General features: G+C 41.2%; 1 protein-coding gene across 6 annotated transcripts in view; it reads left to right on the plus strand.

Annotated features, from left to right (window-relative positions):
* LEF1 (lymphoid enhancer binding factor 1) overlaps window positions 1-23,580 on the plus strand; it is a 121,583-nt gene that overhangs the window by 44,885 nt on the left and 53,118 nt on the right. The gene's annotated exons all lie outside the window — the stretch shown is intronic.

Genomic DNA, 23,580 nt, shown 5'->3' on the forward strand with positions numbered 1-23,580 from the left:
ATAAAATGATATTTGTTTTCTTTTCTCAAGAGAATGTCTGTATGATTTTTTACTTTACAGAATGATTAATGATCAAATATGGCTATTTAGACTTGACTTTTGGTAGACTTTTTATCAGAACTAAGTGAGCCTGTCACTTTCTAAGGAAAATATACATTTATTACCAATAATAAAATTCAGACTTTCAAGAAAAAATTAGAATTTTGGAAGTCTTGTATCCTTCTCCATAAGCTTTAACCTGAATCCTTAGAGACTTTTCTAATAAGATCATTAGTGATATTGAAAAATGTGATTTTGATATGGTATAATGAAATATGTCAATATGTGGAAGATCTGCAATAACAAAGTAAACCAACATTCTCAAAATGATCCGTACTTATTATAAAATCATATGTAGATGAAAAATCTATTCAATGTACAAGATAGACTAATGGATTTTCATTTGACAGAGTAGGGAACATTCCCTCACATGGTTTCTAATTTCATTTTGCAGCTAACCCATAAGTGAAACCATCGTTTGTCCAGTGTAGTATAATACCTACATTATCCTACAAGTATAAGAAGAATATTCAAAATTATCTAAAAAGGCTATTAAAATAATTCTGTTTTCACTACATATCTGTGTGAGGCCAGGTTTTCTACGTTTATTTTAATCAAAACAAGATACCATTACGCATTTTATGCTGAAGCAGATATGAAAATGCAGCTGTTTTCTATTAAGCCAGATGTTAAAGGGATTTTCAAAAAGGTAAAACACTAGCACTTATTTTCCATACTAATATTATTTAAAGTCACATGTAATGAATTTATTGCTATTGTTTTTATAAACAAGTAAATACTTTTAAATGTGCTGTTTTAATTTCTACAGGGTAATTATTAATAGATATAATCTATATAAACAAAAGCCCTTTGAGGTCCTCAATAATTTTTAAGAGTAAAAGTCTCCTGAAACAAGAAAATTTGAGAACTACTAGTTTAGTAAGTCAGACTTTTAAGCCCTTTCATGGGAAAGACTGTATGCTGCCAAAAGCATAGATACATACCTGGGTTTTTTTTTTTTTTTTTTTTTTTTTTAGTGCTATTAAGTTATGTACCACACCATTCAGAATAATCCCAAATAGGCATACTGGCAAGACGTAAAACATTTTATTGAATGCTTTGAGCTTTTCTTTTTCTTTCTTTCTTTTTTTTTTTTTTTTGCATATTTAAGTGTGGGTAATTTTTCCCATCATTCTGTACATGACTGTAGTATTACTAAGTAACATTTTGAACCCTGTAAATCTGAACCCTATCATATATTTGAAGTAAACTTGGAAATTTCTTAAGTGAAAATTTATGATGAGAATCCATCATGTCCTTTTCTAATTAAAATAAAATTTCAATGTGTTGATTCAAAGAACAAAAATAGAATGATCTTTTCTAAATGAAAGTAGAAAAGAAAATTTTCTCATTTAATAAAAACAAAGGATTTAGAACCCAAAGACTTGCTCTTTTCCTCAGTATGTGATCTTTGGTAACCTGATGTTTGTGCTTTCATCCTGAATGTGGGTGTTGGCCTTCACCTCTACAGATGGGGCTCTGATCACTACCTTTTCTCTTGGCCTTTAGACCTCAGAATTCCACAAGCACTATCAGGAGATGGGAGTGAGAAAGAGGAAACAATCATTTTACCGTGTTACTCATATGATATTATAGAAAGTGAAAAATTAAGAAGACTAGGAAGCCCAGCTTCCTGCAGAATTTGCATCTATAGTCTCTACATAGTTGATCTGGTGAGAAGGCAAAAGAAACTGAATAAAATCCTCCTCTTTAAATTTTATTTTTATGTTTCTTGTCTTGGCGTAAGTTACTTGAATGTATTAGTCACAAACCACATGCGGCAAAGGACAGCTCCCTCAGAAGGGTGCAGAGCTGTCATCTACACACACCAAAATACATGTTTGGAAAAAAGGAGTTATAAAAGTTTTTGCTTCAACCGACAAGAAGCTCAAGAACAGATTTGACCATAACAACCAATGGATGTGAAACAAAACCCAGAGAACAGGTTGGGTGAACGTTGTGTTACACTGTCTCATTAAAGTAAATGAGTCAAGATTGATCTAATTAACTGACACAGATTCAGCATATTTACCCACGAAAGCAGGCAGCAGTGGCCATCTCCTGCCACAGCTGTTAGTTTAAATTACTCACATGAGTCATTCTGAGAAAAGACTCTGCCTTTAAGAAAATAAAATAAGTAAACAAACTATTTGAAATCTTTGGCTTGTACCTGATAATCATCTAAGAGAACACAGTAATTTTGTACTTGGGAGAGTCCCTGGCCTGAGGCCTTTCCAATCCTGAAGTGGCCTAGGAGGAAATTAGAAGAAATGTCTTTGTATTTGTTGTTCATAGGAGACAGTGTTTTATCAAGTCTGTCACCTTTCTTACTAGTTCATCTATAGCATTGTAGTTGGTAGATCACATTTAGCCTGTACTTCACAGTCGAGCTGTTCAGAGCCAGTATATGAAAAATATGGAGGTTGACTGCCAACAGATCTGTTGAGTATTTTTATGTCATTGTTTAACCAGTGAAGAAATGTGGATTTGTAAAAAGATGATGAGAGAGATGAATAAGCTCATCTTTTAAAAAAACAATGCAGCAGAAATAATAATCACTGCTCCCATAGGCTTGGAGGGAACCTGTACAGTGGTGTTAGATATGAATCTGACTCCTACCTCTGTCGTGTACCAGCTCTGGGATCTTAGGGAACTCATTTCGTCTTTCCAAGACTCACCATTCCCCTCTCCCAAAATGGGGATAATTATAGTAATCTCAAAGGGCTGTCATTGGGATTAAACATTTGTTTAGCACAGTACTTGGTGCAGAGTTAATGCTCCAAATCGTAGTAATAGCAATTGTCACTGTTATCTTTGCTAATATTTAGTTGTATTTCCCAAGCACTAATTAAGTCCTGTTATCTTCTAGAGCCTTGGTTCTCTTATCTCTACAATATGGGGTTGGTGGGTGAGCTCTAAGTAACTCTTCCCGCTGGACATTCTGAGCCTGGTTTAGGAGGTTGGCAAGCTGCCCAGTGGAGGGTCCATGACACTCCCAGGTCCCCTGCCTCCCCTTCCTCCCCTCCCCGCAGCAGCCCTGACCAGGCAGCTCCCAGCAGGAGGCTGCTAGATCAAAGCCCTGGGAAAGGTCTGGCATTCCTGGCACCATGACACTCAGCTGGCTAATAGCTGCCCTTCCCTGGTCCAGTCCTTCCGATCACCAACCCCTACCAACAGAGGCTTTTCTGGAAGCCGCTTTCTGGGTACTGGGGCCCACCTGAGCTGGGGAGAAACTTAAGGGAGAATTCCTGTGTGGAGGTCACCATCAAAAAGCTTTAACTTATGCTTTTGCTTTCTTCTGGGATATAGAAAAGGTGAGAATAGGATGGTGGTCAAGTCTTGTTAAAGATGTTAATGAGTGGTGAATGATGCCACAAGAGGTGCCACCACTAAAAACGGTGTCATAAAACACAATAAGGGATTATGCTTACAATATATTAAGCAAAAGACTAGATTACAAAACATCATCACAGTCATAGTTTTCACATGTATGTGTGTGGAACTAATAGAGAAATAGGAGGGGAAAGAACTTTATCTCTGTGTTAAAGTGTTTTTTCTGGGTGGCAGTGTCAGATAGTTTTTATTTGACTTTTACTTGGATTTTCTAAATGTTCTACATACGCAGAGAATTCTAGTAAGGAGAAACAAAAGCTGATTTTTTTTTTTTTTAAAAGAAAGAAACCAAATTGTCTTTCAGATGAAAAGTTTTAACTTTTCAAAGAAAAGAGGATGTGTGCATGTGAATTGTGTGCAGCGAGGCCTGGAAGCGCCCTGTTGCCACTCTGGGAGGCTTGGGCTTAAAGCTCTGAAAGGAGCAGGTTGCTCTGGGTCTGTTAGCTTCATGGAAGTTCTGTGTGTGTGTGCATAAGAGAGCGCGCCATGGCGAGGTGAGCTGGGGTGCTGTGGCCAAACGCAGTTAATAGTGGATGTAAAGGGCTCTCTGGATCCTTTTCTCTGACCTGTTGATTCTCTGTCTTGTTAGCTGAGTCCAGCCCATATCCTCCCACCCTCTTGACTGGATCCCAGCCCTAACTCCACACAGCAACCTTGGTTTTCAGGGTCTGCTGTTCATTTTACCTGAAGCTGAAAAATCTTACCTGGGCGTGAGCACATCAATGAGTCTGTGGCTTCACTCAGAATTGAAACCACCATTTCTTTTCTTTTTGTCGTAATGGCTTCAATTCTGTCTACAAAAATAACTCTTCCATAACGGCTTCTCATGGAAGGAGAGAAAGCAAGGAAACAAGGGAAGGGTACCCCTGGCCTGAGGACTTCAACCCACAGACGCACCGAAGCCCTGTCTGTGTGTTACAGGCAGACCTCCTAATCTCTCTGGCCTCAGTTTCCTCACCGGAAAAATTCAAGGACAGGATTGAATGAATTTCAAGGTCTCTCACTACTTTGATTCTTTGAAGAAGTTTCAGTGCAATCTTTCAACATTTTCTGTTACATTTTTTTTTTTTTCTAGTATATTCTGGGAGCAGATAGAGGTAGAAATCTTCCTGTATATTTCTGCAGCAGCCACAAAACTCTTCCTTTCTTTAACCTCTTCGAGTCTGTTAAGTACCTCAGCTGTGTCCTTTAGTTTTAATGGCGGTTTTCTTCCAGTAGTATCAGTTACTAATTCATTTTTGATGGAGCGCTCAAAGTTACCAATATTGGGGTTATTAGCAAAACTTTCTGGAAAGACCTTTATCTCCTCAAAGTGAACCACTTTAAGGTAACATTTAAATAGAAATTTCCTCAAGGTTATAAAGCAGAGGAATGACTTGGGCTCACCATAACCACCGAGAGAGGAGGTGGCTTCCCAGTCTTAAATCATATCCAGCTTCCCTTCCTCAGGTCTTTGTACTGTTGCCACTTACTCCTGTTCTCATAATCAGATTGACACATATGTTAAGCTGGGCGTGTTGGTCTGATCTCTTTGGACAGCTCATTTTCCAATATATAAAGTTGTGTATTTGCATGGCCAATAGAGATTTTCTGTCTTCAATAGAGGAGTATATCAGTTATACCAGTGTCTCTGTGTGTGTGTATATATGTGTATATATATATATATATATGGGAAGGGGACCTTTACTTGAAAGCGTACAGTCTAAAAGTGGTAATAAATACACTGCTCTAAGTGCAGCCTCCTAGACTCAGGTTATGCGTAGCAGGCCAGAGGGGGCACAGTTCCAGTGGCTTTCTCCCAGGCGGGCAACCCCGCCCTCACCTTGCCAAGGACTGCTGCTTGAGGTAGTTCAGTCCTGGGTGGCTCAGGGCCCACGTTCCCTGCGGAGGCGGATATTCCCATTGATGAGGACAACTGATGTGCCACCCAGGATGTGTGCTGCTGACTGCAGTCCTAACTGTCCTCTGTAAACCCTTTTCCAGGGCACAAGGTTTTTTCCTTGCCCTTTTGGCTGCAGCTCATTGCTATTCAGTGTCTTTCTCTCAACTTTAAATCCCGTGTCATCAGCTCATGGAGTCTGTCTGCTCGCGTGCGCCAGAATCGCCGTCAGTTTCCTAGAGGACACTTGTGTCCATATTACTTTGGGCTGTTTCCCCCGATTGTATGCCTTCTCACCTCTGCTTTTGCTGCTTCCCTCATTTTCACCTTTCCCCTTTAACACAGTTCAGTCACTCAGATGTGTCCGATTCTTTGCCACCACGTTGACTGCAGCATGCCAGGCTTCCCTGTCCTTCACTTGTCTACTGGAATTTGCTCAAACTCATGTCCATTGAGTCAGTGATGCCATCCAACCATCTCATCCTCTGTCACCTCCTTCTCCTCTTGCCCTGGATCTTTCCCAGCATCAGGGTCTTTTCCAATGAGTTGGCTCTTCATATTAGGTGGCCAAAGTATTGGAGCCTCAGCTTCAGCATCAGTCCTTACAATGAATATTCAGAGTTGATTTCCTTTAGGATTGACTGGTTTGATATTCTTGGTGTCCAAGGGACTCTCACGAGTCTTCTCCAGCCTCACAGTTGGAAAGCATCAATTCTTCGGCTTCAGTTAATTCTTAGAATGGTGGGGTGATGAAAACTTGCTTTCTGAAAAACTATTTTCTGGAACAGCCCAGTTTATATTTCTTATTTTCTTGTTATATTGACAGCAGTGATGATGATGGTGATACCACTGTTTGTATGGCTTTTTCTTCTTCTTCTTTTTTTTTTTTTTGGCAAAGTATTTCATGTAGGCAAGCTTGGTCCTCCTCCCTGCTTGTACTATACATCCTTTTACATGACTCTGAAAATATTTTTAAGGTTAGTTCTTTTACCAAATAGGTTAACTATAAAAGAGAAAGAAAATCTCTGAAGGACAATTTTTCTTCACATTTCTTGTTTTGTTTGAATGCTAAATACTCTGGGCAAGTTTGAATATTTGGACTTCCCTGGTGGCTCAGCAGTAAAAAAAAAAAAAAACCACTTGCAATGCAGGAGACACAGGAAACGCAGGTTCAACCCCTAGGTCGGGAAGATCCCCTGGAGAATCCCACTGACAGAGGAGCCTGGTGGGCTATAGTCCATAGCATTGTAAAGAGTCAAACATGACTGAAGCGACTTAGCACACACTGTCCAGAGCTAAATCTTTTGCAGCTAAAAGTAGAACAAGCCAACCTTCAACTCGAATCTGCCCTTTCTTTTATCCTAAACGGTGGTGACAGCAGTGGTCAGAGGGTAGAAATAGCCACATGTGGCTTCATCCTCCCCTTTCTCTGTCAACACACACCCCTGCCGTGTGTTCATGGCCCCAACCTCCCCACACAGCGATCGCTGTTTTGCATCTGCCCTTCCTTCCTTTATACAGAGTGCCAGGGAAATCTTGTTGAATTCTTCGAAGAGCAGATTTGTAGATGTCTTATGTTTTGATATTTTGACAGTGCAAGGTGCAGACTTGGGTTAAGGTGCTTGTGATCTGCGGCAAAAACAGGATGTTTAGGTGAGCCTGACTGTACAAGTGATAGGCTTGTGGCAGGGTGGGTGCTCCCTGACTCCAGCCCCCATTTCCCCCTCCACGCCCACAACAGTTCTCTTTGTGTGCAGGTTAGTTATAGGACTTGTCAAGGGACAAGTCACTCAGGAGGTGCTCCCCAGGGCCCCTGTTACACTTGGAGGCCGGATGGAGCCCTCCCACCTGCCTCCTTTCTGCCTTCATCAGAAAGTTTCTGTCCTATGTGCTCTTTTCCTGATTTCCAAATTAAAAGTTCCAGGTTGGCGGACTTACTGGCTTAATGTACTTCTTCCTCTTTGGTCCTGTGTGACACTAAACAAAGAGAATGTTTTCCACCAGTATCGTTAATTAAACACATGGAATATTTTTCAGTTCAGTAACATCTCACCACAGCACGTCGGCTCACGGCAATACCAGGCTTCCATTCCTGGGCTCCTGCCTTCAGCACTGTTGTTTCTACCGCACCAGGGTGGTTTCTGACAGGGGTGTTTTTGACTTTGCATAACCTTGTACTTTGGGGATCTCTGGAGGATGTCTTAGGGATAGATATTATTGTGTTATTGTGTGGAGTTAGACCCTGGCTTGATTCTACCATTTCTGAGAGGGTTTTTTCTACAAAAGGGCTCAGGTGTAGAAGGAGGTGTGCATACGTAATCACATTCCTGTTAAACCATTTGTACTAGTTACATTTGGTTACTGTGCAGCAAATATTGACTTATTTTTGCATTTTACCTATTTAACTAACATATATGAATGTATGTCAGTATTATGAGCCAGGAACTGATCCAGAAATGTAACTGATAGTAGCTTACTTAATCCTTAACAACCTGTGAACTAGGTACTGATACCGTGGGTAAGAAGATGTAGTGCCAATAGTTCGGCTTAAGCGTAGAACCTAAATCCATCTGCCACTCTTTCATATGGTGCACCTTTCTTGTTTAATCCTTCTCTCGCTCATCCTTTCCCAGCTCTCCCTCTTGTCAAGTGGTGGAGATGAATGTCAGAGTCAGGACTGGGAATACTTCCGGTAGCTGTAGAAGGGAATCTCTTTTTGTAGCCATCTCTTGTTTTCCCCCCGTCTTCCCCTCAAGCAGGAGTCTGCAGGGACTCTCTGGAGTGGCCTGGTTGCTGAGAGGTGACTCAGCCAGCTCTGCAGTTCATTAGCTGGATCCGCAGGTAGCTTCAGCAGGTGGTGCTTTCAAAAAATAGCTACAGGCCAGTATGCTGGGGGTCAAGACGAAGACACCGCTCTTGTGAAGTCGTCAGAGCCTTAGCTACATCCCGGGAAAAGACAATGGAAAGGGAAAGAAAGTGGAGAGTTGAGTCCACAGGGATGGACGTCCTTCATTTACCTCTGTAGGCGTCTGCTCAGATCATCACCACCTTGATGATCTTCTCTTCTTCCTTTGGTGACTCATGTTCTTTGGTGTATCCTATGGAAATACTGTGTGAGGGAATGGTAATGTGTTGATTAGACCTATATTGTGTTTAAAAAGAATTTAGAGGACTTCCTTGTTGATCCAGTGGCTAAGACTCTGTACTCCCAATGCAGGGGACCTGGGTTTGATCCCTGGTCAGGGAACTAGATCCCATATGCCACAACTAAGACCCAGTGCAGCCAAGTAAATAAATAAACTTTTTTTTTTTTTTTAACTTAGAGGAATTTTTTCAGTTTGCAGGAAGTTCAGCACATAGAAAGAAGATTCATCTTTCTTCCAATTAATAAATGCTCAACATGGACAAGTTTCAGAGGCCTTATGGTTGTAGGACCCATCCAAGTTTTCAAATAATATTAAAGATTGCCTTGTCCTGTTGAACAGCTACTAAGGGCTATGAATTTTCTATACATTTTTCTTAATTCTTTTCATAACACTAACACTTAATGTTAACATTAACACTAATGTTGGGTGTTAATATTTCCATTTTTCAGTGGAGGAAATGGAGAGGTTAAGTATTTAGACAAGGATTAGGAACAGGGCAAAGTCAAGATTTGAACCCAGATCTGCCAGCCTTGCACTACACCACGAAGCCTGTGCAGAGTGCCCACGTAAAGTGAGGGGCGTAGATTAGCTCTGATGATTTCATGAGGGAAGTGGAGAGGGGAGCATTCATAGAAGGGTGAAGAAATAAAGAACACTGATGTGTCTATCTCCTTGAAAAATAACACCCTTTGGGTTTTTTTTTTTTTTTTTTTTAATTAAATGCCAGTAGCACAAGTGTCAGTCTCAAAGACAGCTATAATCATCCTGTTAGCAACCATCTAGGCAGCAGGCACATGGCTGCATCACCAGGGGCAGATTGAAGCTATTACATTGCACAAATAGTAAATACCCATACTGTGTGATGCTTGTGAGAAATTCTGACCTCAGAGAAGCAAGTATAAAATACTGAAACGTGTTAATTTTAGAAAGTGAAAACATGCCCCCATAAGGAAATGATTATAATACTTAGTGACCTCTATTGCTGTACTCAAAATAGCAGACAGAAAAATTTAACAATTACGTACTGTTTGGAGGATGTTAATTTTCTACCCAGAAAACTATTCAGCCAACATTACCACCTGCCTTTCTTCCCCACCTCCCCTCCCTACTGGAGGCTGCTCACCCTTGCTGAATATAAACAATTGAAGAGAAAAGCAGCTCTGATACAAAATCCTCATTATTTTCTCTTTCACACGCTTCCCCCCAGTAGACTTTAAAAGTGATAATTGCTTGAAATACTGGGAAAAAGTAATTTGTATTGGTAAAGCTCCAGTGAACTTCAAACAAATCTGCATTCTGTAACGGCGACTTGTCTTTAATTATAGGGCTGGGTATTTCCATGGACCTGCTGCTCCTGCCCTGCACCCCCACCCTGAGAGCTTGGGACTTGATGGAAAATGACTTGTCTTGAGTTTTAAGAATCTATGTGTATACAGTGGGAGACGGTAGTTTAGAACCTCTCTGAATGTCTTAGTGTTCAGGAGGCTGGATGTTTTGGCTTCTGTTGCATCTAATGCTCATTGGCCACTATTCCAAGTGCTTCACATACATCTCTTTCTGTTCGACATTGACATAGTTACTTACCATGAGCCAGGAACCTGTTCTAAGGGGCTTGCAAATATTAACACGTGTACTCTTCATGCAGTCCTGCACCTGGGCTTAGGTGGCGCTAGTGGTAAAGAACCCACCTGCCAGTGCCAGAGACATAAGAGACAGTAGTTCAATCCCTGGGTCAGGAAGATCCCCTGGAGGAGGACATGGCAAATCCACTCCAGTATTCTTGCCTGGAAAACCCCACGGACAGAGAAGCCTGGCGGGCTACAGTACATAGCGTCACAAAGAGTTGGAAATGACCGAAGTGACTTAGCATGCACACACTCTTTATGCGGCCTTTTACGGGTGCTCCTGTTCTGGTTCCCACTTTCCATGTGAAGAAACTGGGCTCATGAAGATGGAGTGACTTGCCAAAGATCATCCAGCTGTTAAGAGACAGATGTGACATCAGTCTGGTCCAAAGTCTGCACTTCAGCCCCTTTGTATACTAGAAGACAACTTGTTTCTCTTCTTAGAGGCCTTTCTAGATGACAGCCTCCAGCAGCAGACTAGCATTTAGCTTTCATCTGCTAAGTATTGAAACAAATTGAGCAATGAGGAAGTGCTCAGGCTAAAAAACACTAAGGGGGAATAGTTGATGGCCTTGCAGGGAGTGGATTTCTCTTCTTTCTTCCAATTTAATTAGTTCTTCCACACAGGTACTCACTCAAATATGCCCAAAGATCGAATGCCCACAGCAGAGAAGTAGCTTCTAGCAGATGTAACAAATTATCTTTTGTCTGCCAACCTCCTTTGTTATCCAAACTACATCCTTAGGTAGAAATGGAAGTTTTTACACATCAAAGTTTGTATGCTAAGGTGGGGACAGGAGGGACCTATTGCATTTCATCTTGGTCAGGATCCGATCCTGTATTCTTGGTTCACAAATAATGAAAAACACACATAAGTCACCCCTAATTATGAGCAAGATCTTTACTCCAGATCCTTTTAATGTAATTAAGAGGTTTAACAGAGAGAGGAGTGCGAGGGAAGGGAGAGAGAAACTTGCAGCTCAACAGGAAGGACTTGTTTGCTTGTTTTCTATTTATTTTCAAACCTAATATTTAACAGTTAATCCTAACCTCGTGCAACTGTACCTCATAAATAAATTAAGAAGGTAGTGATTTGTACAAGTGTTACGGGTGATCCTGTTTACTTCATGGGAAAGAAAGAACTGGTGGGATGAGGTGGGAGGTCTTTCCAGTCACCTAAGTGTTTCTCCTGACCGTGTGACTGTTCGTATTCTGATGGAACTGTCCCAGTGCCAAGGCCATGAGACATCTCCCGTGTTGTAATACACACTCAGAAGGCAACTACCAATTGTTCCGCATGCTGTTGCTTTAACTTGGGCAGGAAAAACGGAGCCCAGTAGCACATTACTGCAGCACCTCTTAACCAGATCAGGTTACAAGGAGAAAAGGGTGTGCTGTGAGTGAGTCAATCTGGAAGAAGTCGAAAGTAAGAAAGAGGTGCTATGACAAACTGATGCAGATAAGATGATAAACTGAGACCTATTCATTACCAGCATGATGTGATGGCTTGTTACACAACTGTCATCTCTTGCAAAGCACCTGAAGGTTGATGTGGAAAATCTGAGCTATTCCGAGAGGAAACCTCAAAGTTGAAGCACACTGTTATAAAGCCACAGAGCACGGTTGAGGTCCCTTGCCGCTGTACACTTTCCAGAGTGACTGAATAGGTGATTGGGTCTCAGTCAATACTTGCAGCTCTCTCTAGAATTCAGTGCCATTGAGTTTCACTTCATGGCTCTCTGTCTCCCCTACCCCTTCCCGGGGAGCTGGCCCTTTGTAGCCAGCTTGGCTGTGGATGTCTGCCTCTGCGTTGTCAGAGTTGTGCTTTCTGAGGATATCCTGGCTCCCAGTATAAGACCTTCATGTGGTAGCTGTCCTCATGGGTTCTGTGCCTGTATTAGGTTTTCTGAATCTTCTTCTTTCTCTTGTCAATATAACAGGAGAGGTGGCAGTGGGAGGCAGCGAGGTTGGGGTGGAAGGAATGAAAGTGGAGCATTGAATTCCATGATCAGTTCAGTTCAGTTGCTCAGTTGTGTCTGACTCTTTGCAGCCCCATGGACTGCAGCACACCAGGCTTGCCTGTCCATCACCAACTCCCAGAGTTTACTCAAACTCATGTCTGTCGAGTTGGTGATGCCATCCAACCATCTCATCCTCTGTTGTCCCCTTCTCCTCCTGCCTTCAATCTTTCTCAGCATCAGGGTCTTTTCCAATGAGTCACTTCTTTGCATCAGGTGGCCAATGTATTGGAAGTTTCAGCTTTATCGTCAGTCCTTCCAGTGAATATTCGGGACTGATTTCCTTTAGAATTGACTGGTTTGATCTCCTTGCAGTCCAAGGGACTCTCAAGAGTCTTCTCCAGCACCACAGTTCAAAAGGATCAATTCTTCGGTGCTCCGTTTTCTTTATGGTCCAACTCTCACATCCATACATGACTACTGGAGAAACCATAGCTTTGACTAGACGGACCTTTGTCAGCAAAGTAATGTCTCTGCTTTTTATTATGCTGTCTAGGTTGGTCATAACTTTTCTTCCAAGGAGCAAGCGTCTTTTAATTTCATGGCTGAAGTCACCATCTGCAGTGATTTTGGAGCCCAGAAAAATAAAGTCTCTCACTGTTTCCTTTGTTTCCCCATCTATTTCCCATGAAGAATTCCATGATAGTCAAAGGGTATAACACCCCAGTTTTTTTCTTTTCATGTTCTCAGTATGTTTTTGTGTGAAGATCATCATTTCCTTGACAGAAATATAGGGGAAATTTTTGTGAAAAATCTAAACATTTACACCTGAGACTGACTTTAGTGGCTCTCCAAAATAGAACTCATAATATACTATTTCTTTTTTTATTTTTTAAAATTTATTTGACCGCACCGGGTCCTAGTTGTAGCCTGTGAGATTTTCATTGCCATTTGTGGGATCTTTAGTTGGCATGCTAACTCTTAGTTGCAGCAGGTGGGATCTAGTTCCCTGATCAGGGGATTGAACCCAGGCCCCTGATTTGGGAGTGCAGAGTTTAGCTACTGGACCACAAGGGAAGTCCCTGCAATTTCTTTTATACAGGAAAGCTCAAGTAACACTAAAATTTCACTTTGTTATAAAACTGTTTTTCTTTGACTATAACACTAATACATAACATTCTTAGTGGGAATTTTAGAGCGAACAGAAAAGCACCAGAGACAAGATCACCTCTTGCGTCACAAGTTAACATTGAGGTGGCGTTTCAGTGCATGTGTTTCCAGTCTTTTTTCTCTTCATAGATACTATAGGAAATGTCACTTTTCCCAGTACAAAGACTGTTAAATCTGTGGGACATTTTCTAAAAACCCCTTTCCCTGTCGGTGCCCATAAGCTCCGTCAGGTTTGCCCACAGAGGTCGCTGACCTCAGCCCCTCTTCCAGGCATGTGTTTGTATCCATGCGGAATGGCACGGGGCATTAAGCAGACAGAGTGGACAGGTTAAAGGCCAGTCAGCCTTTTCACCAAGACCAGTGGTCTTTTTATTATAAGAGGCATGTGAGATGTGGGTTTTTTTTTTTTTTTTTTTTAATTTTCTAATCAGGCTCAAGTTGGATTCTGGCTGACACATTGTCAGTGTCTGGCTTGCTGTCTGATTTCTACTTGTCCCTCTGTTAGTCCTCAGTTTTCAGCCTACCCAGTCAGGTGGGTTTCCCCTCTGATCACTCAACAAAAGTTGAAAGCAAATACAAATATGCAAGCTGCCATTCATTATCAAGTGTTTTTTGATGATCTTGTGATGTCGCTTTTTCTTATCTATTTTTCTACCATTTTCCAAGTGGGCTTGGGAAAATGAGTACTGTTTCTGCAACTGATCTTTGAAGCTCATTCACTGTAGAGGTAGCATTATGGAGGAACAGGATGGCTGGGGCCAGAACCCAGATCCTGGGCCACGCTTGGAGTCTGGGGTTGTCTCTACCACTTTCTAGCCCAGTGACCTCATGAAAATCGCTTTGTTATTAATTTTGTTTGATTAAAGGACAACAAAGTGAATACCCTAACTGGCACATGAGCGTGTGGTCTTGTGTAACAGGGGAAGTGGCGCTGAGAGGCTGTGGGGGAGTGGGGGGCAGTGGAGGAGTGAACCTGGTCAGTTGAGCTTCATGGTAGTCATTTTGTTTCCCTCAGTGGACCTAACATGTTCTCAGAAAGTGTGTGTGATGACAGAGCCCAACATCATTCTTCATCCACTTGCCTACCCCATCCTCGACAACAAAGGCACCCTCCCCACTCTCTGAGGCGTCTGGTGTAGAAATCTGGAAGGCGGTTTCTCCTGGCCTCGCCCCTCAGCACCGCACGCAGCCTGCCATCGGGTTCCGCTCATCGTCCTCTGCCTCCTCTGAGGCGCCCTCGTTGCTGAGCCTCCTTGGTCACTGCCGTCCCTCCATCCTGTCGCCTCCTGCTAGACTCGCTCGTCTCCACACTGACCTAGCTCTGCTTTGAACGCTCCATGTTATAGTTGCGCACATACGGATCTTACCTCTGAGTTCCTTGAGAACAGAGATGAGGTTTTCTTGTGTTGGCTGCCTTTGCCATCCTTCCTTGTCTGGCCCTGCGCCTTAACATGTTAGGTGCTCAATTTAAAGTTTACTGAATTGAGTAGAAGTGAACTGATTGAACTGTTTATTCCCTGACCCAGATTGGCTCACTCTCGAGCCTTTCTGGTGGAGTTGGTGGCTTCGTGCTCTCGTAGGAGGAGCGAAGGATCTGGATCCCGGCTGTAGACAACCACGTCCCCAGCTTTCCCCGACTCGCTCTTCAAACAGACTGATTGAGGGCAGTCAAACTTGGAGCCCTTAGGCTTCTTCCAGCTCTCAAATCCCACTTTAATAAACTGCTTTCCTCTTGATCACTTTGAAGTGGCAATTTTCCCCTCTCATATGAGATAAAATGAATATTTCATCTCAAGCCCAGGAGTCACTCTGCACATATCCGGTGATGGGAGGCTAATGAGAGCCCTGACAGAGACTCCACATTGGAAGAGTGGGCTGTTTCCATTGTTCTCTCGTAAACATTTGGCCAGATCCTCCATAGAGAAATGAGAAGACTTAAAATTTTCATACACAATGTTAAAAACCATGATTTGAACATTATTGAAGTTAATTTTGAAACCACTTGGGATTGGGAAAATGGAAGTATTTGAAGTGAAAACAATTTTTTAAAATTAGAGTGTAGCCTTTAAACTTTTTATTATAACCCCATTATAACCCCAGTAGTCCTTTTAAGGAGTGGATAATACATGGCAATGGATTATTTACACACCTGTAACTTTAAAACTCACTGCCTTTTTAAGTATAGTATAAAGTATCTCCCACAGTACTTAGAACTCCAGGTTGCACATACAGGCTTCCCAGGTTTCTGCTGCCTGTAAACCTGGCCTGCTGGTTGGGCCTGGAGATAGCCCCTGGAGGCTTTCCCTCCATGCCTGCCCTGATTCTGAGTCTAAAAGGTATGCTCCCTTCAGCGCCCATAAAGCATGCCTGTCTGTCTGCCTGGCAGCTGAGTGCAGCCTGAGAAGTTCGTGCCAGTTCCCCTGGACCCTAATCATCCTCTGGCAGGTTGGAGAATGCCTGGAAAATTCTCCAGGTCACTAGTGTCCATGTGCAGTGGTGCTCACAGAAAGTCAGACTGATGCCTTCTGTGGACTGACCCCAGAGAGAGGTCCTGGAAGGGCAGGGGCACAGCGGGACCGATAACAGCCCTCCTGATGGCTTGTAAGAAAGGCCCAGGAGTGTGTCTGTGAGGGAAAGGGAGACTCACTCCTTGCTGTGTGTGTCCTCAACATGACTATGTAGGTGTCATCTGTGTCCCTGCACACATACGGTGTGTTATGCTGTGGGCTCTGCTTTGGTTATGTATAATTCCAAGTTTAGCCTTTTGAGACTGCCCTGTCATCATTGCATGTAAAATTACAAGGTTCAGAGGTATAACACATACACAGTAAATATCACTTGTATTTGCCTTACATATGTAGTCAAATTAGCCTTCATTCAGTCCATATCAGTTATTGCACCTTTATTTTATTTTTTGAATTGAGGTATAATTCACATAACATAAAATTGACTATTTAAATTATACAGTTTAGTGGGTTTTAGTATATTCTCTTAAGTTGTGGAACTGTTACCACTGTTTAATTCCAGAACATTCCTATCACGTAAAAGGATCCTTACCTACCAGCAGTCATTCCTAATTTTTAACTCCCCTCAGCCCCTGACAACCACTTTTCTTTCTGTCTCTGGATTTACCTGTTCTAAACATTTCATAGAAATATGCTGGTTTATTTCACTTCATATGTAGTTCTTAAGGTTTAGCTATATTCTAGCATATATCAGAACTTCATTCTTTTTTTCTAATTGCATAACATTCCATTGTATGGATGTTCCACAATTTGTTGATCCATTCATCAGTTGATGGACATTTGGATTGTTCTGCATTTTGGCCATTATGAATAATGCTGCTATGAATATTTGCATACAATATTTATATGAACATATGCATTCAGTTCTCTTAGGTGCATACCTAGAAATGGAATTGCTAGGTCATATGGTAATCCTGTGTTTAACTGTGAGGAGTTGAAAAACTATTTTCTTACCTATTTCTTTGAAATATTTTTAAAGGCCTAAATATCACCCAATTAAAACATTTTTAAGAGAAGTAGGAGTTAAACAAGTTAATATATATTGTTAGAGGAAGTGTAACTGAACATAGGAATAAGCTGAGTAGGAAAATTTTAGGTTGTGTTAAATACAAGAAAGCGTATTATTTACAATGATTTATGTTATCTCTATGTTAAACTGGCTTAAATAGGGTTGATGGAGAAAATGAATTTTCATGGATTTTTTAATAGACATATTCAAACTCTGGTGAAATAAAGCTTAATTATTTTCAAGAATTAGCAGTAATAATCAAGGTTGAGAAGGTATCCTAAGCATTGCTAATTAACCGAAACACTTGAGAACCTGAGGAAATGACCCTTGTTAACATTAACTGAAAGTTAAAAGGAAGGTGAAAAACAGAGGCACGTAGGTTCCCTAAAATGATGATTTTTTGTTTTATAGGCAGGAATTTTCTAAATAGAGTGATAGCTTATATTCTTCCTTGATGTTCTGTTCATCAGCTTGGCTTGGGAAATTGCAAGGTTCATGGATAATGTATTGATTGATTATGCTATTCATTAGTATGTTGCATAACCATTCCTAAAACATAAACACAGATGATGATGGGGGGAGGGAGGAGCAGGTTCTGTGGTGCTTTCTTGTTTGGCTGTTTGCTTGACTTTTCTCACGCCTGCGTCTGAGGCCCTGTGGCCTGTTCCAGGTCAACGTTTCCAACCTAGTGAGAGAAGTTATTAACCAACTGGATAATCAGAAAATGGTCTGCATCATGGTTAGATGAAAGAAAATAGGATTTAGTCCTGCCTTTCTTATTTACTTTGTGTCTTCCCTGAGCTTTCTTAACCTTGTCTGAAAAATGGGGATATTAATAATACTTTTATTCCAGAGTGATGCCAAGATCCAGATGAGACAAGGAACATGAAGACATTCTGTAAACTCATGTAAATTTGTTTTGTCATAGTACAGTTTGGGCTTCCCCCACCCGCCCCCAGGATATCAGCCTTTCCTTAGAGTACTTACTCATAGCTAGACCAAACTGCCAGTGCTGCATCCTCTTTGCAGTAAAGTACTTAAAGGATACCTGGAGTCTAGATTCCAGGGTTCTTCACCGTTTGTTGCTTTGTGGGACCATCACTCTGTAGCCGTATGACTAGCAGCGCTTACAAGTACTGAATATCAGCTCAGACTGCCAGTGCGGACTCTGGGCTGGCCTTCTGGTGCCTGTGTTCCCAAGTCAGGAGGCCACCATCTCCCTGCCCAGTGACAGGGGATTGCCACTTCTTACGTCAGCTGGGTTTGTCTTTGGAGGTTACTGTAGTGGTGGAGAGCCAAGGTAGACTGGGGTGCAGGAGTACACAGTGGTACCTCTGTTTGCCGCGGGAAGGGAGAGCCCTCAGTGGAATTTTGGCAGGACGACTCATCTCATCTGGAAGTTCTGTTTCTTAATCGGAACTGGCACAATCTTACAGGTCCTTGGCCTGGGAGAAATTGGTTTAAAGACAACTAAAATGCTCCAGTCCTCTAAGTACATGTGTTTTGTAAGCTCTATGAATGTTCCTTCAGATTACCAGTACACACTGCCAGCAAGCCCATGCCCAATCAGAAGTGTGACACAGAGCCATCTTCAAACTGGTTTTTTAAATGTTCAGGTAAATAAGTCATCTCTGATCACATACAGTTCTTTCTTTGCTTCTTGACATTCTTCTTCCTTTCTCCTGTTTACTCCTAAAAGAAACAGAACTCCAAAATATAAAAGTATTGAAATTCAAAGCTTTAGAACCCTAGGGATCACAGAATCAGTGGTGCTGGAGTGAGCATTGAAGATACTCAGGCCCACACTTTTATCATTTGTTGATGGCAAGAATCCAACCCTCAGACTCAAAAACATTAAGCTGTTGCACCCGATTCCTGTCTGCCCACCCCTCACATGTGTTCACCTTTCTTGCTACCTCCTGTGTTGGGAACCATCTTTGGTCTGTCTTGGCCCCCCAGTATATATATTTGCACTTTCTGTGTTATCAGGTCAATCACTAACTTCAAACATGATTAAAATATTGGTGTTCAGATGGAGTAGGTGACACATGTTAAATTGAAATACTTATAAATTGAAATATTCATGCGCTTAGATGGACCATATTGTAGCATATTTGCATCAGAGAAAAAACATTCTTAAATAAGTTATCTTTTCTTATAAAATTTTTTTATTCACTTATTTTTGGCTGTGCTAGGTCTTTGTTGCTGTGTGGGCTTTTCTCTAGTTGCAGCAAGTGGGGGTCACTCTTTGTTGCTGTACACAGTCTTTTCATTTAGGTGGTTTCTATTGTCGCAGAGCATGGGCTCTAGGGTGAATGGGCTTCAGGAGTTCAGTACATGGGCTCAGTAATTGTGGCTAGCGGGCTCTGGAGTGTAACTGCAAAAGTTGTGGTGCACAGCCTTAGTTGCTATGCAGCATGCAGGATCTTTCCAGATCAGGGATTGAACCCACGTCCCCTGCATTGGCAGGTGAATTCTTTACCATTGAGCCACAAGGGAAACCCCAAAGAAGTTGTCTTAATAGGGAGTAGAGATTTTTTAAGGCTGCAAATCAGAAATGAAACACAGTGATTGAGAGAATTTTTTGAGGCCATTATTAATTGTTTCAGCAAATTTCTAAGTTAGCTTCATCTGGTATTCACCAAACTCATGCATGTGGACTCAGGTAATAACTTTCTCAGTGTAGGAAATGAGATTAATGACTTCTTTTTTTTGCAAAGTGGAATTAATACTGTATTTACATAGTGTTGTATCATTTGTAAAGTGTTTTTCCATGCATGATCTCATATGATCCTTACACAGACTAAGCTGGGGAAAATATTAGCCTCATTTAGTGAGCAATCTGAAAAACAAAAAAGTATGTCATCTGCCTAAGTTCACACAGCAATTAGCAGGTAGGACATGGAATAGTATCCAGGTCTTTTGGTTTCAAATCCCGTGTGCTATTATGATCTGCGTGAGAATGAAACCCAGGCCAAAGCTTTGTTAAAAGCAAAGACTAGAGTGTCTTAAGAATATTCCTTAGTTAACCCTTAAATTATTTTTGCTCCTTTATACTTCTCCCTAAAACTCATAATTGCTTTCCAGTATCCCTAAGTTGATTCTCAATTCTCTACAGAGAATTAATGTCCTACTTCTTGAATGAACATGCTGTAAAGACAGCAGCCTCTCATCTCCCTCTTCATTAGTATTTAGCCCAGTGCCAGTTCTGTGCAGCTGACCTGGATGGTTGCACTTTGAGATGCTGCCCTCATGCTGGAAGATGCATTTGTTAATGCACATATGACATAGTTTCAATTATTTGCTTTTCTGTGTAAAATTCATCTGTTACGGATAACTTTCAAAAATAATTACATTAAGCATTTTATACATTTTTGGGCTACATGAACTATTTCCATGAGAAGAAGGAAGAAGATGCCCACAAATCTTCCACAAATCTCTTCTCACTCCTATCTCCTGACTCACACCCAGTGCTATTGAGACCCAGGGGTGGGGAACCAGGCAGAGTAATCGATGACCAGTGGCCACATGTTTTCCAAGTGTTCGCAGGGCCTGGGGACATGGATCGGGTCACCTTTGATCATATAAAATGATAATTTTTGGAATTTCTTATCCTGCAATGGTTTCAGACAAAGGATATGTTCCTGTTACTTGCAAAGAGAAATAAGGAAAGAAAAGTTTGTTTCACCTGGCAATTTAGGAAAGGATTCAGTGTTTGCCAGTGGTGTGCTGTTTCGTGTTTAACAACCAGCTTGCGGGGAAGTGGCACTGACTTTTCACATTTGCCAATTTTCATGGTATAAATAATCCCACCATGGCCAATTTCAAGCTACCAACATAATATTAACAGGTTCTCAAAATTCCTGAAAATACAGCAGTCAGCTCTAGAGAGCTAGGAGAAGCCAACTCCAACACACTGCTATAAATTAACAGTAACCTAGGTTGCTCTTGAGAGAGGTTGTAGGTCAGGCATTCAGTATCTGCCTTGAGTTCATCAGCAAGTTTTCCCAAAAAAGATGCAAAATAAATTTCATAAAGGACATTTAGTATTCAAGTAGATGCTACAAAATGTAGTTTATCTTTGATTTTATACTCACGGGAGTATCCTTTTTCACCAACAGAAAATAATTATTGTCATCGCTGCTACTCTACTGTTCCACCAGCTATAGGATATTTCTCTTTTATAATAAATAAATAGAACTGAGTTTTTAAAGAGTCTTTACATTTTGCTTCCTCTTTTTATACCATTGAGACAAATATTTTCAAGGAAAGTTTGCTATTCTAGTTTGACTTATTTGGGGGCTTTTAGATGAATCAAAATGTGGCAAATTACGTAATAAAATCCTCTTAATGTAATCTACTTCGTTTGTCACTCAGGTTTTATGCTTCAGTTTCAACTCATTTCAAGATTTTGTCTTCAAATCCAAAACAAAAGGTTCTTTTTCCTTGACTCATATAAGTATATCCTATAAATAGTGATGTCTATAGCATCATTTTCACTCAAGATAAATTCTAGTGGTTTTTTTTTTTTTTTTTCAGACAATATACTCAGATGTGAGATGAGAAAGATGGTTACCTATCAAAGACTGAGTTAATCTTTAACTTGCAATGAATCTGAAAATGTGTATTAGGTGTTTTTTAAAACAATCTGTGCTGACAAGTTGAAGTTATATATAACTGCTGTGCAAATCACCATTTATTCAAAAGGCTCACTGACCGATAAAACATAGATATTAGTAATTGCTTTTGTGCTATATAAAATGAAGTGCTATAGTTTTATATTATGTCATCTAAATATTTGGTTTTAAACTTACTGACTTGGCCCTCAGTATGAGGTATTAGAACCTAATGTTTGATTTCCAGCTCTGCCATAAAACTTCTCTGATTTTCAGTTTCCTTATCCATAAGTTTCCTTTTCCATAAAAGGAACTTTTGTTAACAAATATGCCCTTTTTTGTTTATTTGTCTTAAGTCACATTGGAGTATAGTAGGGAAAGGTGCATTGTTACCTACAGATTTTCAAACTGTGAAGTAGAGATGCCTGTTAGAAATATAATGCAAATCCACAACTGTAAGTCATACATGTAATTTTAAATTTTCTAGTAGCTCCATCAAAAAAGTAGAGAACTTGTAAAATTAATTTTAGTAATAACTTTAATATCGTATAACCAAAATGTTATTTCAGTATATAATCAATATGAAAAATTGCTGAGATATTCTACATTCTTTTTTCCACAGTAAATGTGTGAAATCCAGTGTTTTATAATGATAGCACATCTACATTTGGACTAGCTACATTTCAGGCCCTCAGAAGCTGGTGACCACTGGCTACCATGTTGGACAGCATGGCTCCATAGAATAGCTTTAATGCTTATCATAGAGCATCAATGTGACCGTCATCCATTCATAGAAAATGAGTTGTTTTCCTAATAGGCTTTAGCTTTCAATTCAAGTTATATAGTTAGTAGCCAAACCCAAAATAATCTGTAGTTTTTCCTTTGATTTCTGAAAGACTCTAAAGCAAATTCTATAGAAAAATGAGAATTGCCACAGACTTAAATGTTCCTCTTTTTTTAAGCTGAGACTATTTTACACATATGGTACTTACTGAAATCAGACCACCTGGTGGGACAAAATTGGCTCATAAGCCTTCTTACTACTGTGTGTAAATGCTTCAAACCTGATCTTAAAACAAAAGTCAATTTTATTTAAACTAAAATAAAGCCAATGCTTTTCATAGTTACTTTAAGTATGAAGGATCCCTTTTCAGTATGAAAATACTAGGTTTAAGCCTGTTGGCCCTTGCTCCTATGGAATTTTGTACCTTCCATTTGCAGCCTAAGCACAAATCAACTCATCTACCCTCCTGGGTAGCTGTGGGACTTCCCTGCCCTCAACCCCACGCAGTCTCCCCACTGCCTCCTCCCCCAAGGAGATCTCGAGTCACCCAGGCTCACTCTTCTGAGTGCTGTGGGGAAATCTTCCAGCCCCCTGAAACTGGATAATAGATTCTTCTGTGGTGACAGTGGGAACTTACCTTCCCTTTACATATGCTTTCCCTCAGGCAGTGGGTGGAGAGTCTCTTTAACCAGCCTGTGCTCAGACCAGCTCTGAAAACCTGCTGGAGTCTGTTCAGAATAGATGGCTAATGAGGTTAGAGGAGAAGTTCTGGGGATCCACTTGCCCCAAAGCAGTATGCACCCTTTCCGGTTTCGGGGTTCCTGGAGTTGCCTCACTGCGCCCTCCCCTGTTGCCTGTCGTCCTCATACAGCCTTGTCACGACTGCAGAGGAGACGCCGCCTGCCACCCCTGCTCCACGCGCTCCGTGGTAGACACAGAAGGCCCTTGCCCTGCCTCTCAGCTGCCCTCACTGACTTGGTTGCATTCCATTACTTCCCAGTGACCTACACAGACACCATTTTCAACAAGCTGATTAAACTCCAGCTTCGTAATAATAATAGATTTTTATGCAGTGATTGCTGAAGCACTTCTCTTTTAGAATAGGGGTAGCAGTGTTTAATCTTGGGTGCATGGACAACTCTGTTCCCTCTCCTCCCCTGCACACACAGAAACCTCCCGCCCTAGTGCATTGATATGTGCTTCTATTTTTGTATAAAAGCCTTCCTCAGATCGCGATGTCTGTGATCCGGAACATGTTATGATCCATTGGAATCTTGCTCTACCCATGACTTTCCTCTGTAAGATGTTACGTACACACATGCAACCCATAGAACCCACACTCCCCCTTCTAGTAGCCCAGCAGGTTCCTCCTCCTT

This window comes from Dama dama, chromosome 17 (genome assembly GCF_033118175.1).
Source record: "Dama dama isolate Ldn47 chromosome 17, ASM3311817v1, whole genome shotgun sequence".
NCBI classification, from domain to species: Eukaryota; Metazoa; Chordata; class Mammalia; order Artiodactyla; family Cervidae; genus Dama; species Dama dama.